Source organism: Rhagoletis zephyria, unplaced genomic scaffold (assembly GCF_001687245.7).
Source record: "Rhagoletis zephyria isolate East Lansing unplaced genomic scaffold, Rhagoletis_zephyria_1.1 Rzeph_scaffold_00584, whole genome shotgun sequence".
Classification (NCBI taxonomy): Eukaryota; Metazoa; Arthropoda; class Insecta; order Diptera; family Tephritidae; genus Rhagoletis; species Rhagoletis zephyria.
In genome coordinates this window covers 18,422-34,461 of record NW_016157668.1, presented here as the reverse complement: position 1 = coordinate 34,461, position 16,040 = coordinate 18,422, and the positions used below count along the sequence as shown (strand labels likewise).

At 32.4% G+C, this 16,040-nt stretch overlaps 1 protein-coding gene and 1 non-coding gene across 8 annotated transcripts in view; one reads left to right on the top strand and one right to left on the bottom strand.

The window, feature by feature from the left end:
- The window catches only part of PCB (Pyruvate carboxylase), a 42,300-nt gene extending 34,931 nt beyond the window's left edge, over positions 1-7,369 (bottom strand). For 2 of the 7 annotated variants that reach the window (XM_017612849.1, XM_017612857.1), the window contains exons 1-2: positions 7,272-7,369; positions 6,538-6,706 (exon numbers count right to left, since the gene is read on the bottom strand). The gene's annotated coding sequence lies outside the window, so the exon portion shown is untranslated. The other 5 variants (XM_017612851.1, XM_017612852.1, XM_017612850.1 and 2 more) reach the window with 5 other exon arrangements.
- A 7,232-nt stretch (positions 7,370-14,601) lies between these two features.
- TRNAR-ACG (transfer RNA arginine (anticodon ACG)) lies at positions 14,602-14,674 on the top strand. The gene has a single exon. It is a non-coding gene; the product is annotated as a tRNA-Arg (tRNA).
- The last annotated feature ends 1,366 nt before the right edge of the window (positions 14,675-16,040 follow it).

The following is a 16,040-nucleotide window of genomic DNA, read 5'->3' as shown; positions in this document are numbered from 1 at the left end:
CTTTTTTCTCGACCGCTTCCTTAAAAGAGATTTTTTAGAAAAAAATAAAAAAAAAATAATTTTATTTATAAAAAACACAAGATTTGAGCATGTATCTTCAAATCGATCTAGCTTACGTAAATCTTCATATTTTAGCGGAAGTCTTAAAATATAACTAGAGTTCACTCTTTGATGCGAAACTGTGTGCGTTTAAGCGAAAGTGTGAAAATCGGCAGTTTTTTTTGCAACAAACATACGGCACTGTTATGGCGTCGTTTCGCACAAACGCACAACAAAGCAACAAGACAATCGAAAAAGTAGCGTTCGCATTTTCGCATCAAAGAGTGAACTGCCTTATAATAAATTTTATAATTCCGATGGAAAAAAGTAGTACAGATTTTTTTATGGAGAGTGATGCACCCTAATGCACATATATGTATGCTTAAGATTTTATTGTTGTTCGCAAGCCGTCGATTTTATTTACATAACTTCGTTAGCACGTATGATTCACGTGAACAGTAGGCGCGCGTAAAAAGTATAGAGAAGATTGAAAAAAGTNTTAGCACGTATGATTCACGTGAACAGTAGGCGCGCGTAAAAAGTATAGAGTAGATTGAAAAAAAGCTCGCGTGAACTTATATTGGCGTCACTTAATATGTACTTATCAAAATATTTATAATATTTAAAATAAAACATTTCTATAGAACAATGAACGATAGTTGTTATAATTTTGTAGAAATTCTATTCCGTCGTACACAAACAATTTTATTTGACAGTAATCATGTAGACTAGCGATAGGCGATATAAAATGGTTCAGTGCTGATAAAAAATTGTGTCTTATTACACGCTGAGTTAAACTACAATAAATAAAATGACAATAAAAAAGTAAAGAAAGAATTAGATACTTCAAACTACAATTAAATAATCAATTAATTAATTTTAATTTTAATTTGTCATATTTAATTTTATTATTTTTTATATACATATGTATATACATACATATAGTGTTTTTTAACACAATTTAATTTTAGACTAATATGTATTCTGGTGGGAGTACGTGCATAATTCAAATAAATTCTATTTAAGGAATGTTCTTATACTCACTCCGATTTGTTAGAACAAACATAACGATACTATATTTTTGGCACGTTGAAAATTCTTAAATTTTTCGCAAAAATATTTATAGTATATTTAAAAAGATTTGCGTCAAATAGGTGTCAACTGTGCAAATTTCAAAATACATACTAGAAATTCTCCAGACATGTTTATCACTTAGTGCGTCAATAGAGATACTGAACTTCTACTTTTACTTTTTAAACAAAACATCAGTATATTTTTACCACTGCAAGAAGAGTTTAACATAAAATTTACTTAAATACACTCGTCGCTTTGTTCTCATTATAATTTTGTTCTATTTTTAACAAATTTCATATAATAAATTCACCAAACGACGTCATAAATAAAATAAACACAGGCGGTACACAATTGTTTATTTATAATCATACATTGATATAAGTACATACATACATATCGCCGGTGATACTGAAAAACGGTCTATGTCTATTAGTACCCTTGACACTTAGATGGTCTCTTACTTGCACCGGAATGCATCGGCAAATCGTTACACCCTAACAAACGAATGACAAAACTGTCTACCTTTGGCTGATGAAGATGAACGATTGCCCGAAGCTATCGGATACAAATAACCGATCAATTAAGCACCAAAGGTAATAAGTCACTTATAGAACGTTTTGCAGTATCACCGACATATGTATGTACCAAGGAATGAAACCGAAACCCAAACCGAAACCGTAACCGTTTTAAACCGTTTCGTTTTTCAAAACCGNTAAAATATGACTTCCACTTCGATAAATAATCGAAAAAAACTAGCGAAGACACCGATTGGAATGAGAGGAAAGTCNTTTTGCGTTTCCGTACTTCTGAACTTTGTTCCATTTTTGAAAGAAAATGTTTCTCTTATTCTCTAATTACCAAATCCGGTCCGGATTGTTAGGGAAAGAACCTAGTGTTGATATTATCAGTGAACTGTAATTTTCGATTTTCTTTCCTCAACGTTTAAGTCATTGTGATTTAAATAATATCAACAAAATTTCTGTGAAAACCGAAACCGGAACGAAACCGAAACCAAAACCGAAATAAATTTTGAAGAACGAAACCAAAACCGAAACGGAAACACTTGGCAAAACCGAAACCCAAACCGGAACGTTATTTTGAATCGGTTTCATTCCTTGGTATGTACACATGTGTGCATTTTGTAGGCATAAAAATTTAATATGTTTTTAACATTGCAGAATTCTATCTTTAATACAATACAAAAAAAGGAGAAAAGGAGAACAAGAAAGCGTATCCGTAAAACGTTTTTCGTCGCATATGCCCATCCAATCGGTAACTTTTCAATAGTTGAGTAGATAGAGGCGTGTAGTATGTACTTTGTTCGCCTTCAACAGCGAAAAGTGGGCCAACATGTGTACATAGAGGCACTAGAGAAACGCTTCAAGATCTCCTATATCTAGCGAATATGGTGATAAGCTACCTACAAGCTGACTTGTAGAGGCTACTAAAGCCCATAAACACAAGAAAACCATATCGGGAGTAGCACAATGCTCAAATTTCGGTTCAGATCTTTGGAGCTATGCTGGCTCATAAAAGATGACAAACTTAATTAATGACAAATATGAAACGTCAAACTGAAGTAATGCGAAGTGTGGTCCATTCCCCTGCCTGCAAACAAAATTACATTATTTTCACATGATTTAAGTTAATGTAACTTTATTTCATATATTTTTTGTATATTTTCATTTGAATTTTTTACGATTTTTTATTTATTTTTTTATTGTTATGTCTTTTAATTTATTTTTTATTTTATTTTATGTGTTTTATTTTATTTATTTATATTTTTTTACTAAAACTACAATTTCTATCTTATGATTTATTTAATCATAAACAAAATATTCAATTAATTAAAAAAACTTCAAAATGAAAGTTGATTTCAATCCTATCTACAAACAAAATACATAAAGCAAAACACTTTAAATGCACCACTGGGGGTTTCCTTGTGGAAAATCACGTTTCCTCACGCCTTTGCGGCAAAGGTTACATACAGTGTTGCCATTTTAGCCGTTTTCCGGCTAGATTTAGCCGGTTGCGATAGCAAACAGCCGGAGAAATTTCGATTTAGCCGGCAGCCGATTTGTTAGCCGTTTTGCAGAAAAAAATTAGCCGTTTTTAGCCGATTTTGCTATTTGCCTTGTTTTCTTAAATTTCAAATATGTATATATGTTTCCATTTTTGACTAAGCGACCCAAAATCTGTTAGAAATGGCTACTAGTCTTATCGTGGAGAAAATTTTCATGCCAGGCAGGGTTGTATGAAATTGGGCCGATTTCGCTTATTTTTATTTTAAACGAAGAAGGGATTTTCTTCATAAAATGTTTGTTATAAATGTCTTAATTTTAAGTGTGAAGTTTTATTCGCAAACTTAGAAAATAAGAAATTGTTTCACTGTTAAGACACTTAAGATGCGTTTGTGTTTGGATATAGTGCCAACAAACAGAATAAATATTACATGTAGATATTGTGTTCCCAGATAGTCAATTCTTACAAAACATCATTTTTGCCCACTCCCAAAGGTTTAAGGTAAGGAAAAAATTGATATTTTCATATGTATTTTTTTAAACAAACTTTTTTGCTGAGAATTTATTTAAATTCCAAAAACCGAATGTCAACTTGAATTAAAGGAACCAACACTGAAGTGAATCAAAATGAAAATAAAAGAGCACAAATTTGTATGTAAAGCAAAACTCTCTGGGAATCCTACGAGACATCTGCCGGTCATATGACCGATCATAAAAATGTGAGATCTGTAGTCTTTTGGCATCATAATTGAAGGGATTTCTGAAAAATCTGACCAGTTCTTTTGTGTAACTGTGATTTTGCATCCCTTGTCAACATATGGCCTCGGTTGATGTTAACTTAAGGTCGTTGTTTTACTGCCTTAAAATTGAAGGGAAATACCTACAAGACAGCTGCCGGTCATATGACTGGTCATCTGACTGGGAGATCTGCAGCCTTTTGGGATCATATTTTACGTCAGAATTGCAGGGATTTCTGCAAAATCTGACTAGTTCTTTTGTGTACATGTGATTTTGCATCCCTTTTCATTATATGGCCTCGATTGATGTCAAATTAAGGTCTCTGTTTTACTGCCTTAAAATTGTGGGGAAATTTTTGCAGCGTTCTTTATGTGTATTGGTTTTTGTTTGAGTGTATTGAGAATCGGTCAGTCTAAAATGTCCTTTTCTTGTAGGGATTTTTACAGCGCTTTTTGTGTGTATTGGTTTCTATTTGAGTGTATTGAGAATCGGTCAGTCTGAAAAGGCCTTGTAGGGAAGATAATAGGTTTGTTCGTCGAAAATCCAGCGAGAATTATCACTCAAAATATCAGATAGTATGAAAAAATGCTCCCAAATTCTCTCTCATGTAGAGAAACGTGCAATTTTCTGTACGAACGCAAATTTGCAAGTTTTTTACCAGCTAGTGTCCACGGTTGCATTTCAAACAAAAGAAATTTGTGTAGAATTTTTAAAATTCTTTCAGAGGGACAAAAAACAGGATCTACGTGTATATATCTTGTCAGTCCGACTTTCTTCAACATACGTTTCAATTTCTTTGTCGGGTTTACTATATCGACTCTGGTTGAGATTGCATTCCGATTAAGAATACAGTTTTTTTTTGCGAATACCTTTCAAATCATTGGAATTAACTAAATTAATTAAGTAAACAAGTATTAACTTACATTTTTCATTTTAAAATCGCTCCAGTTTGTAAATTTTTAAATTTAACGAACTTGTTTATTCAAATTATCGTCGACAAAAAATCCAACCATGTGCCACAATCATATGTTTTTCCTAATTGCAAATTCTTGCTGGCAAAATTTTTTCCGGCTCGAATTTGTAACTTCTCTCCAAGAAATAGTCTTTTTACTCGTGATTTATTTAAATAAAACATGTGAAATTTAGTTGAAACATTTTAGCCGTTTTTAGCCGGTTTTATTTGCCAATTTAGCCGGTTCGTCCAAAAAGTTCTGGCAACACTGGTTACATATGCTTGCCGTGCATACTTACGTATGTATGTATTTAAAATAAAAATAACTTGTAAGTATTGCATGTAAGAATAATAGCACTCGACGCCAAAACAAAAAAAAAAAAAAACAAAAATAAAAAATTGTATAAGCATCTTATTGTACAACATATAAGTGACGTTTAACGAACACATGAATGACCGCAAATCAAAAGTGCATAAAGGGGGGAAAAACAAGGAACTATTAAATAATTATGCAATTGAGAAAACAGCACTAATACCAAAAAAAAAGCGTCTGCGTTGGCACAGAAGAATGCATAAAAAGTAGAAATTCAATGAACAAGCACTGAATTTGTTGTAAAACATTTAGTTACGCTAACATACTCGCGGGGTTTCCCCTCTTTGTTGCCCTTTTAAATCTGTTATTCAGCAAAAATGTGTGCAAGCTAAAATTTCCAAATAAATTCCAGTTGTAATTAATTCATTTTTTAATTAAAATCGATGAAAGCAAAAGGTTTTTTTTTATTATTGTGGCTTCACTTCTTATTTTTTAAATTTCTCTCCACTATGTTTTTCAAGTTACAATTTTTTGTTATTATTTTGTAGAAATTTTATTCATGCTTTAACGAAAACCATATAAATCAAACTTTATAAAAAATTTTGAAAAATTTTAACAAATTTCCCTGAGAATTTCGAACTTGTTAATATAAATATTTAGAAGATTTTTGTATAATAAAGTGCAAGTTTCATCGAGATGACTGGGACTTTATCTATATTTTTGTTTTAATTTTATTATATTTTTAACCGGCTTCAAAAAATGCAGAAGGTTATCAATTCGTCGGAATATTTTTTTAACTTTTTATTTTTTTTAATGTATGTTACCGCATAACTTTGGAGCACGTCAAGTGATTTCGGTAATTATTTTTCTATCTCACAGTTGGTCCTATACTAATTTGGTTTAGATCCGACCATTGGATCATAATTATGATGATGAATAATTATGATGATAAAGAAGTTAACGGTACGCCTAAATTTTTGTATGAGAATTGAAGAGAGATGAGATTTTGGTTTTTGCTTAAAAATTACTTTTTTAGATTTACTTTGTTGTGTAAATAACTTGTTTTAAATTTTATTTTATTTTGTCTTTATGTTATTATAAAATACATTTATTTTTAATTTTGTAAATAATTATTTTATTGTGCTTTAATTTTAATTTTGATTTTATTTTTTTTTTACTAACACGTTTATTTATTTTTTCATTTCATTTTTTATTTCAGTCCATTTTATTTTTTCTCTACCTAACATGCCATATGTTATGTCCTTTGCATTGGACCAAAGCACACATGTTGCCAACATAAATATGTAGCAGATATGTACAAAGTGGGTATGTTAAATCTCAATTAAATTGCTGTTAACCCTCTCGAGAAGTAAGCTCAGCTGTTTTGATTTAACACTCACCTTTTCTGCTGTCTTTCGGCACAAATGTGTAGGTATATGTATTTCCTTTTCAAGTTTTTAGGCCCGTTCTGTATCCTGCGTTGTGTATGTATATTTATGTGCGCTTTTAACACAAAACGTTTTGCTATTTATCCTTCACTTAATTTCGTATTTATGCTCTTACACAAATCTGAATATGACACACATACAGATCACGATTTTTTATATATTTATATATGTATGTATTATACATATATTATATATAAAGCTTGCACAATTTTGACTTCACTGTACCGTAGTAACTTTGGTGTCGTTGTTGTTCTTTTTACAGCCTTATTTATTGTATCTTTTTGAAAATCAGAAAGCAATACATAATCAAATAAAGAAATTAAAAAAAGAAGAAAACCCAACGACACGTGTCTACTCCTTCCGAGAGCGACCGTGCAAACTATTTAGTATTAAAAATTATGTAAATTCAAGGCGTGTTCCGTATAAAATTCGCAATAGATTTTTTGCCAACTTTTTCAAATAACTTTTTGTGCATACAAATGATGAGGGTTCGCCTTGTTAATACATATTCACCTGCGGAATAAACCCAAAGTATGTATGTACATAGTTATGATAAAATAGCAGTATGAAGCAAAGCTAATAAAACTTGCACACTTCACACTTTTTCTATATACATATGTATGTACATACATATGTTCTATGTATATATTTGATTTTTTTTGCACGAGCGTTTAATTAAATTTTACCACAGACCACCACAAGGAACAACTCTAACCACATCCGTTCACACCAAAGTTACACATCTGACTGGCAAAGTGACTTTGAAAAGCTGCATATGAAATGCCTACAGTGGCGGCATTGTCTAGCAGAGGCAATGGATGATATGAATAGCAGTGCTGCTAACTGAAGCAGCCACAGCAAAGTCAAAGGAATTTTAATGATTGCGCTGAAATGAAAATGTGCCGACATTCATTGAGAATAAAAAAATTCAGTATGGAGCGAAAGCTTGCGAAAAATAACAGATAATTATAAAAGTTTGCAGCAAAAACTTTAGCAATACATAAAAGTATAACATACAACCCTGCGGGAAAAAACGCATACGAGTTGGATACATACGACATCTCTTATGGTGAATAGGTCAGCAGCTGCCGCATTAGAAGGTGTTACTAAAATTTTAAAAATTAATATAATAAACACATATTTTGAAAATTAAAAACTGAGTTAACGATTGCTATTGTAAAACAGCGAAAACTCAAAACTGTCAAAAACAAGATGGCAAGATAGCAGTCGGAGAAAAATCTGAATTTACTTACACAGGGTAAAGCTCCCTGAAGTGGGCCCCGAATTTACCAAGATTAATATTTTTCAATGATATTCAGGCAGCGCCAAGTTTTATAGTCGAAAAGTACGCTGTGTAAATTGTATTGCAAAATTCGAAATAGTTTTTTTTTTGTAATCAACAATTGAAAATTTTTACAGTGTTTTGGAAATTTTTATTTTTCTTTGAAAGTCTCCCAATGAAAAAATTTTTTTGGGTACAGATTTGAAAAACATTAAACTATACAATGAGATTATATGCGTTACAAATTTTATATTTTTTGCTTTTCAATATTTTTTTTTATGAAAAATTGAACATTTAAGCAATTTCTGCGCCTCGTGGAGGAAAATTTTCAACAACAACTTATGTAATAAACATTTCTGCATTCATCTATGAAAAAAATTCGTGCATTTCGATATAGTTTGGTCGGAATGAATTTGTATTTGCCAGTGTGCGTGCCCGACTCTCGTGGCTGGATCGCGCGCAATCCGTGTTGACTTCTTGCGCAAGAAACAAATGCACGTTTCAATCGTTCTAGCCGGAAAATGGCTGAAATGGCAACACTGGTCTTCGCCCCGCTGCTAACACCAAAGTCAAAGTCAGTGCTGGCACCAGCGTAGTTTGCAACATCAGCAGCAACAGTAACAGGAATGCTACTGAACATAGTGAAGTTACGCCACAGAATGTTAATCTAATGAGAAGGCGCAAATGTTAAGTAACATTAACATTCTCTTCATATAGTGCTTGCGATGTTCTGAACAACAGATTAAATAATAAATATGTATGTACATTAGTCTGATTCAAGAAATCGACAATTTTATTATAATAAAAATTTTTCATACAAATTACTTAGCAATAAATTGTTTTCAGCTTTGGAATTGTCTTCGAATTATCAACTGAAAAGTGCGATACATATTTTTGTAGGAAATTAGACGCTCTATGAAAAAACTTCTCATATCATTTCTGATAAACCTACTGGTTTAACGGTTATGCAAACTTAAAGTTAAATTTATGCCTTTATTACAGTTTTTCTGCTATTTTAGGTACAATTATTAAAATTATCATTGAATTTTAAATTGAATTTTAATTCCCTGTTGTGAAAAAATTATAAAACAAACTTTCGAACATAGCTCAATACAGTAGAAAGGATTTTAAATAATTTTTTTTTAAGTAAAATTTATTTGCAAGATTTATTAAACTTTCGTTTTTGAAACGAATTCTGAAATAGGGCGTTCTTCAACCAAATTCTGAAATAGGATATTTTTGAAAAGCTTTTTGCGATAGGGTGTTTTCGAACTGGCTGCCGAGATAGGTCGATCTTCCACTCAGCAGTCGATATATGGAATCAGGGAAAGCTAAACCGTGGACATTCTTAATCGAATATACTCTATCTCTTTAGCAGAAATAAAATTTAAAAAACTAAAACCTCCCTATTATAATTGCCATTCGTACTGTCATCGGGTATGTAACTTGAGAATAGAAATCGCTGCATCTTTTAGGCGCATAAATATTACATTGTTACATCCCGAGCTATAAACGGAAGGTAAAATAGGCAATTTCCATAAAAACCGTTCCCTGGTGATAACGTATGATGTAGTCATGAAGAGGGAGGTAAACAAATTTTCTAAATCCTTGTTATAGTTTATAGACAGACGCTCTACTGCTGCTGGTACCGCGTTTCGCTTAGATTGGGTACATCCGTCCCGAGGCTGAAAATTTTCTACCGAAAAGTGGTTGGAACAAACAAGCAACACCATTATGAAGTTACCATGCACGTGGTCATCCCGAAATATGAAGCCAATGAAAATAATTGCATAAACAAATAGATTTTCCATATGCATTACGGAATGTAATATGAGTATTTTACTTGCCTTCCGTTTTATATTTAATTTTAGAAATAAATCACTAAAAGTCAAGGCGAAGAGGTTTTAACATCTGTGTACCGAGGCGAATTAAAACAGCTGTTCTAGGAATACCACCTGATATGAATACGCCTTGCTAAAAGCTCCCTATAAAAGCTCAAAATGGCTGCGTTTCTTTATACGTTCCGGATAATCGCATTTCACAGCCGGAATAAACAGAATGCGTTTGAAATATACGTCAACATATCATCAGGAACGTTCTAAAGAATAAATAAACAAAAAAGTTTATTCCAAACGTTCAGAATGAATAAAGAAATGCAGCCAATATATTTTTTCAAATAATTTTGAAATATTTTTTTTTTTGAGTAAAAAACCACTTTTTAATTTCTTCAAAGAATGTGGTAGCTTCAATTAAAAGAAAATGTCACAAGCACAGTTTACGTTTACAAAGTTGCCTGTCTTGCCTTACAAGAGTGTGAAAATTTTCTCACCCTTTGCCTTTAATATAAAATCGAACACGAAAAGATAAAGGGGCAATCAAAAGGCGACATTTTTTGGTAGAAACGAAATCATCATTAATATTAAGGGTTGCGCTATTAACAGGCATCTTTTGACATTCCTCCTGTTTAAAAAAAAATTAGTAGATTTTTTTGAATCAGTCTAATGTACATATGTATATACTTTAGTTTTTTTGAGTAAACTTATTTTTGTTTTTATGCTCTTCAACTTGTTGTGCATACTCCTAAAGACCTCGCGCAACGAAGTGACTTAACACTTCTGTCGACCATTTGTTTATTTGTCTGTAAATTGAAGCCGGCTCTGACGCGTGTGACAAAAAAAAATGCGAATACAAGCAATATATGTATATGTATGAATGAACCTATATACATACACACTTATTTGGCGGCGATAACAGCGCAGTGTTATATGAGTCAATGTTAACTGTTAATACATAAGTGATGTATTTTGGCTGAGACGGAGAGGACAGCAGTGACTTTATGTATTTTGGCACGGCGAAAAAGAAACAATAAAAAATCATACGACATGTGAAATATTTAATTTACAGATGTTATTATATCAAATAAAACACCTCTTTGAGGTAAAAGTTTCGAGTGACGAAAGCTGAACTAGAAACACAAAATTTATGATATCAATTTCGTGACGAAAATCATACGCATTTTTTAACAGCCTTTGAAACGTAGGGAACATCTTTTTTATTCATACGAATCGTTGCAAAAGTTCTGATTTTTATTTTGTGTTTCTAGCAGTAGACGGGTATGTTATTTTTATATTTGTATGTTATTTTTATATTTTAAAGTAACCAAATTAGACGGACATGTTAATTTTTAACAATTTGACCCTTTTTGGAGCGATATTTTTTCAATTTGAATCCCAATATCGCCACAACAAGAGTTTTCCCAGATATAAGCTGTATGCCAGATGAAAGCTAAGATTTTGGGCTAGATTTGCGGAAACTTAGAATAAAATCGACTTACCAGTTTTTGAGAAAATACCCGAAATGTATATTTTCAGCAGCCCGATTTTTAGTGTTCAGGCGGTAAAGTTATGACATATTTATATTTTATAAACCCAAAAGATAGCGTTAGATAGCTTGTTTGAAGACCCTTCTACTGATATCCACATGAATGACATGGACTGACTAGTGCGGCCTCAGTTGTAGTTTAAAAAATTGCATTTTTTCGAATTTCAGGCAGCAGCCACGCCCACAAAGGCGTACGAATCAAAACATCCTAGAACAAAACCTTCTTAGTTTTTTTGTACTTTAATTCCTGAAAGTTTGAAAAAAATTAAATGATGGTACGTACAGACGCCACATACATACCAAAGCATCTCGTAGTGGAGACACGAACCAAAACACATTTACCTCTATATCTTTCCAACTGGTGGCCGGAACTTAATATTTAAGGTATCGTTTGAAAGGTATTGGCCTATAGAATAACACTAAATATGTTGGGTGTGCCCACATGCCCCCTTAAACCGGCAAAAGCAAAAAAAAGTTTTTTGTTTCGCAACACTTTAGCCTAATTTTTAAGAATCCGGTTAATCGCTTATGAAGCTTGAATACATTTTGTGGACACACTCTGCAAGACCTTTCCAACGATATCTCAAACATGTCGATTGGACGTCTGGATAAAAACTTCCAAATCTCGTGTATATATAAGCGAGTCATTTCAGCATGCTACTGTGGCTGCTTTCGTCACTCGCGCGCACTGCCGTTCGCTGTGATTATGTATTTTCCTTATTAGCTATTGATTTATAGCATTTTAATCGCAAAATAAATAGTCGTAAACGGAATGTCGAGCAAGGAAATTTTTTGCATAAAGGAAAAAAACCTAGCACTAAAAATATGTTACATATTTATGTACATATAATTTATGTATGTACATATTATGTAGATATTTACGGAATAGAAATTAGATGATGTGAGACGATACCGGACAGCCTAATATTTTACAATCGCTTTAAAGTTATATTTAATAAGATATCCGATGTTTTCGGCGGCCGCTTCATAAGCAACACTTGACACTCTTGCTTCAAATCGCAACAACGCTTTTACAGCGATTTAATATCAACCCTATCGCCTGCACATATGTATGTACATATGAGCAGCGTGGGCAGTCGGTCGGTTGCTTTAAACCTTACTACCGCCGCCACTTTGGCTGCTTTTGTACAGCAACACTTCATACAAGTGAACGATTGTGGGTGGCAATCAGTGCGTATGGGTAACTTTCCATTAATTTTGTTGTCTCAATCAATTTGTCACTAAAAAGTAGATTTCAAAAGCACACAATTTGCTTGCGTTTATTTAAATTTATTGCCTGTATGTGTTTGATTGATTAAGTAAAGTCTTCTGAGTGATGAGTTTTGTGATTTCAAATAAAATAAATAATAATAAATTTTTAGCATTTAGTTAGTTGCATTAAAATATTTAGGAGATTTTTTGCTTTATAGAAATATTTACAAAAGCTTTATACACATCATTGTTTTTCCCGTTTTTCTTACCGAGTCATTTTATTATCAGCATTTTTTAGCCATTGGACAAGAGACATATAATGATTCAAGCAATCAGACAGAGTTAATTAATTTTGTGATTTGCTATTTTATAAATATTCCATGTGTATTCATTTTAGGAAAATAATGAATTTTACGATGGCGCAACTTTTTCTATCCGATTCAATATATAAAGAACATGCTTGTTATGCATATACGATTTTAAAAGTATACAAATTAACAATTTTTTATTATAAGTTGCAAAAAAATGGTTTCTTATGCCGTGGTCTATTTGCTGAGCGAATAGGGGCAGATTACAGAATTTCGAAAATTAAAAATTTCAAAAATCTTGGAAACAAAGCTCTCAACAATTTTGATTCTGCTACAAAAATACCACCACGAGAGTAATCAATTATCTTGTAAAAAAATTATCAAAAAAGCGTAACTCCAAAAGAACAAAAAAAAAAAAACGCTTTTTGGTCGGAAAGGTTCGTTGTAAATTTAGGGTCGAAAATTGGTACGTAATCTGGGGTTTTTGCACGGTGGTCAATTCTATTTTTTTTTCAAAAGGCTAGCCACAGGGAATGTAAAACTTTACTAGCGTATGCAGGGGCTTACGTAATCGCCGCCATTTTGAAAAAAGGGTGGTCATAGTATTTTCAAACTAACGGTTGTAGATATTCGATTTCATACGTGGTAGTCAAAAACAAAGAGGATTTTGCACGTCGCAATTATTTTACACACAGACATTTTTTTTCGGTGAGCGCCAGTAAAACTTTCTGCTTTATATTTTGCGGAACATTTAAGCCTCTAACTGTCTACTTTCAAGACTGTATCAAAAATACCAGTTCTGGTGGTAATCAATAGATTAAAATGTTCCACTGAATTGAAAAAAAGTTAAACAAGATAGCGGTGATTTTATAAACTACTTTACATATTTCCTTCCAGGTTGCGCGTTGGCGAAAGTTGAAGGTGTGTCACGGACGTCGAAAAAAATTAGTTCTAAGGTACCAAAATACAAAAATAGACACAAAGTACTCGCCGCAGTCAGTTAAATAAACTCAGTAGGTATGTACATAGCTACTATGTGTTGGAATTATCATTTTATATTTTACCTATATACATACATACATACATAGATTGTTGCTTCTCACCAGTTGTCCTTATACTATATAGGGGTATTCTCGCAGTCTTGCAAAGCCCTTGCACCAGGGAACATATAAGCAATGTTCTCTGCTTGCACTGTGCATGAATTGCACGGTTTGCAAAGCTGTCCCATAGGAAAACCGGTTTTTAAAGTGCAATCCGTGCAACGTGCAAGGGCTTTGCAAGACTCCGAGAATACCCCTTATATATATATATTACATATTTTTAATCTGTTATCGGTTGACTTTCATTTGATGTGCTGTTAGCCGGTCGCACATTTTCTATTAATGGACTTCTTTTGTTTACATATATTTTTATATGGCCTCAATCAATATATACACGCGCTGCAGCAAACATATGCACATAAATAGTCAATTGGCCCTCAATTGTGGGGTAAAAATGTTTACGGCTGATATGTTCTTTTGTTTATTTTCTTTAGTTATACGTACGCGTATGCAAACTTATATAGTACATGTACATATGTATACACATACATATGTTGTGTATCTAATATAACAATGAAGTTATTTTTAGTAAACCTTTGTAAGCAATTGGAGTCAAAATGGTTGATAAAACATCAAGAAACCTCGCCAAATTTTTCAACTTGGTTTACTCTCTCTCTTTCGCTCGCGTTTCTTTGAGCGCCAAAGCTTTCAATTGTGGCTCTTCTTACGCACTACATTCAACTTGATTTTATGCCGCTGTTGATTTACAGCATTTGACGCGCAAGCGGCAACCGGTCCTGTGGCGCAATGGATAACGCGTCTGACTACGGATCAGAAGATTCCAGGTTCGACTCCTGGCAGGATCGCAAAACAACATTTTTTTTGTAATTTGTTTTAAGTTTTTTATAAAACATATTCTTTTACTACTATTTTATATGGACAAATAGGTTTTCAGTGTTAATTGTGATTTATACTTTAATCCCTACTTTCATTTTATTTATTAAGTTTTTATTTAAATTGCTTCATTTTTATATTACATTTTGTTTATTTTTATACTCTTTTTTACATTTATACACTTTTTTATTTTGTAACATTTTTTTAACCTGTTGATATATTTTAATTTATTTTTTAAACTACATACATACATGCACTCAAAGGTGAATTTTAGCCAAAACACTTATGGCCTTATTCATAAGCTTTAGTAGCTTTATAAAAGGTTTATTAATTGAAAAATGTATGGAAACGTAAATTTATAAAGCTCTTTAAACCTACTTTATTTTTATGAATAAGGCCATTAATTTTCAGGAAAGCGGTTTTTGTGTTGTAAAATATGAACTATATACTTTTGGTTTCAGTAAAAATTAGGCTGCTATAAGCCTCATAGAAATATTAAAAAGTATTTAAAATTGTGACTGGTAGGACAGGTTCGTGTGACTGGTGTAAAGTGATTATGTATGAAGTTCCATAGACAAAAATTACAGCTTCACTTTATTTTTTTAATATTTATCAACAGATTAATGTAATGTAGTCATTCAAAAAGAGGTTACTACTGAAATCAAGCTAATAGGGCATATTAAAATTTATGCCGTTTTCCTCTATTATATGAAATTACCCCACTGTTTATATCTCCTATTTCCTACTTTTTCCGGCAACTATCCAGAAAGCTATTTTCTGTCTTTCGAAAGCCTATTTGGAAGATCTGCTGGCGCAGACGTCTTGACGTTATTCTGTTTGCTTTTTACCAATAAGTTTTCTAAACGTAGCAATAGAAAAAACACTAAAATTATGGCACAGAGAGTATTTTTGTATATTTCACGAAAAATCGGACTACGATGGATTCAGTGACAACCCTGAATATAAATGATTTATATAAAAACAAAATGAACTAAAACAAGTGAGAAAGTCTAAGTTCGGGCGGAGCCGAACATTAAATACCCGGCGCAAGTATTAAATATATGTTTTTTCACCTTTCCGAAACCTACCGCTAGATGGTAAGCCGGAGTGTATCAATTTTGAGTAAATTAGCGTCCTTAAATTTCGAAATATTGAAGTTTCAAGCATTTCTCAAATTTACCGACATATGAAAAGCGACCGTAATTTTAGTCCGATTTCAATAATTTTAAACGTTTTGCTTTTATGTGGCATGCACAATAAAAATACCGAGTTTGGTACAAATTGGTAGAACGGTTACTGAGATACATATATGTGATCATAAGTGGGCGGTGCCGCGCC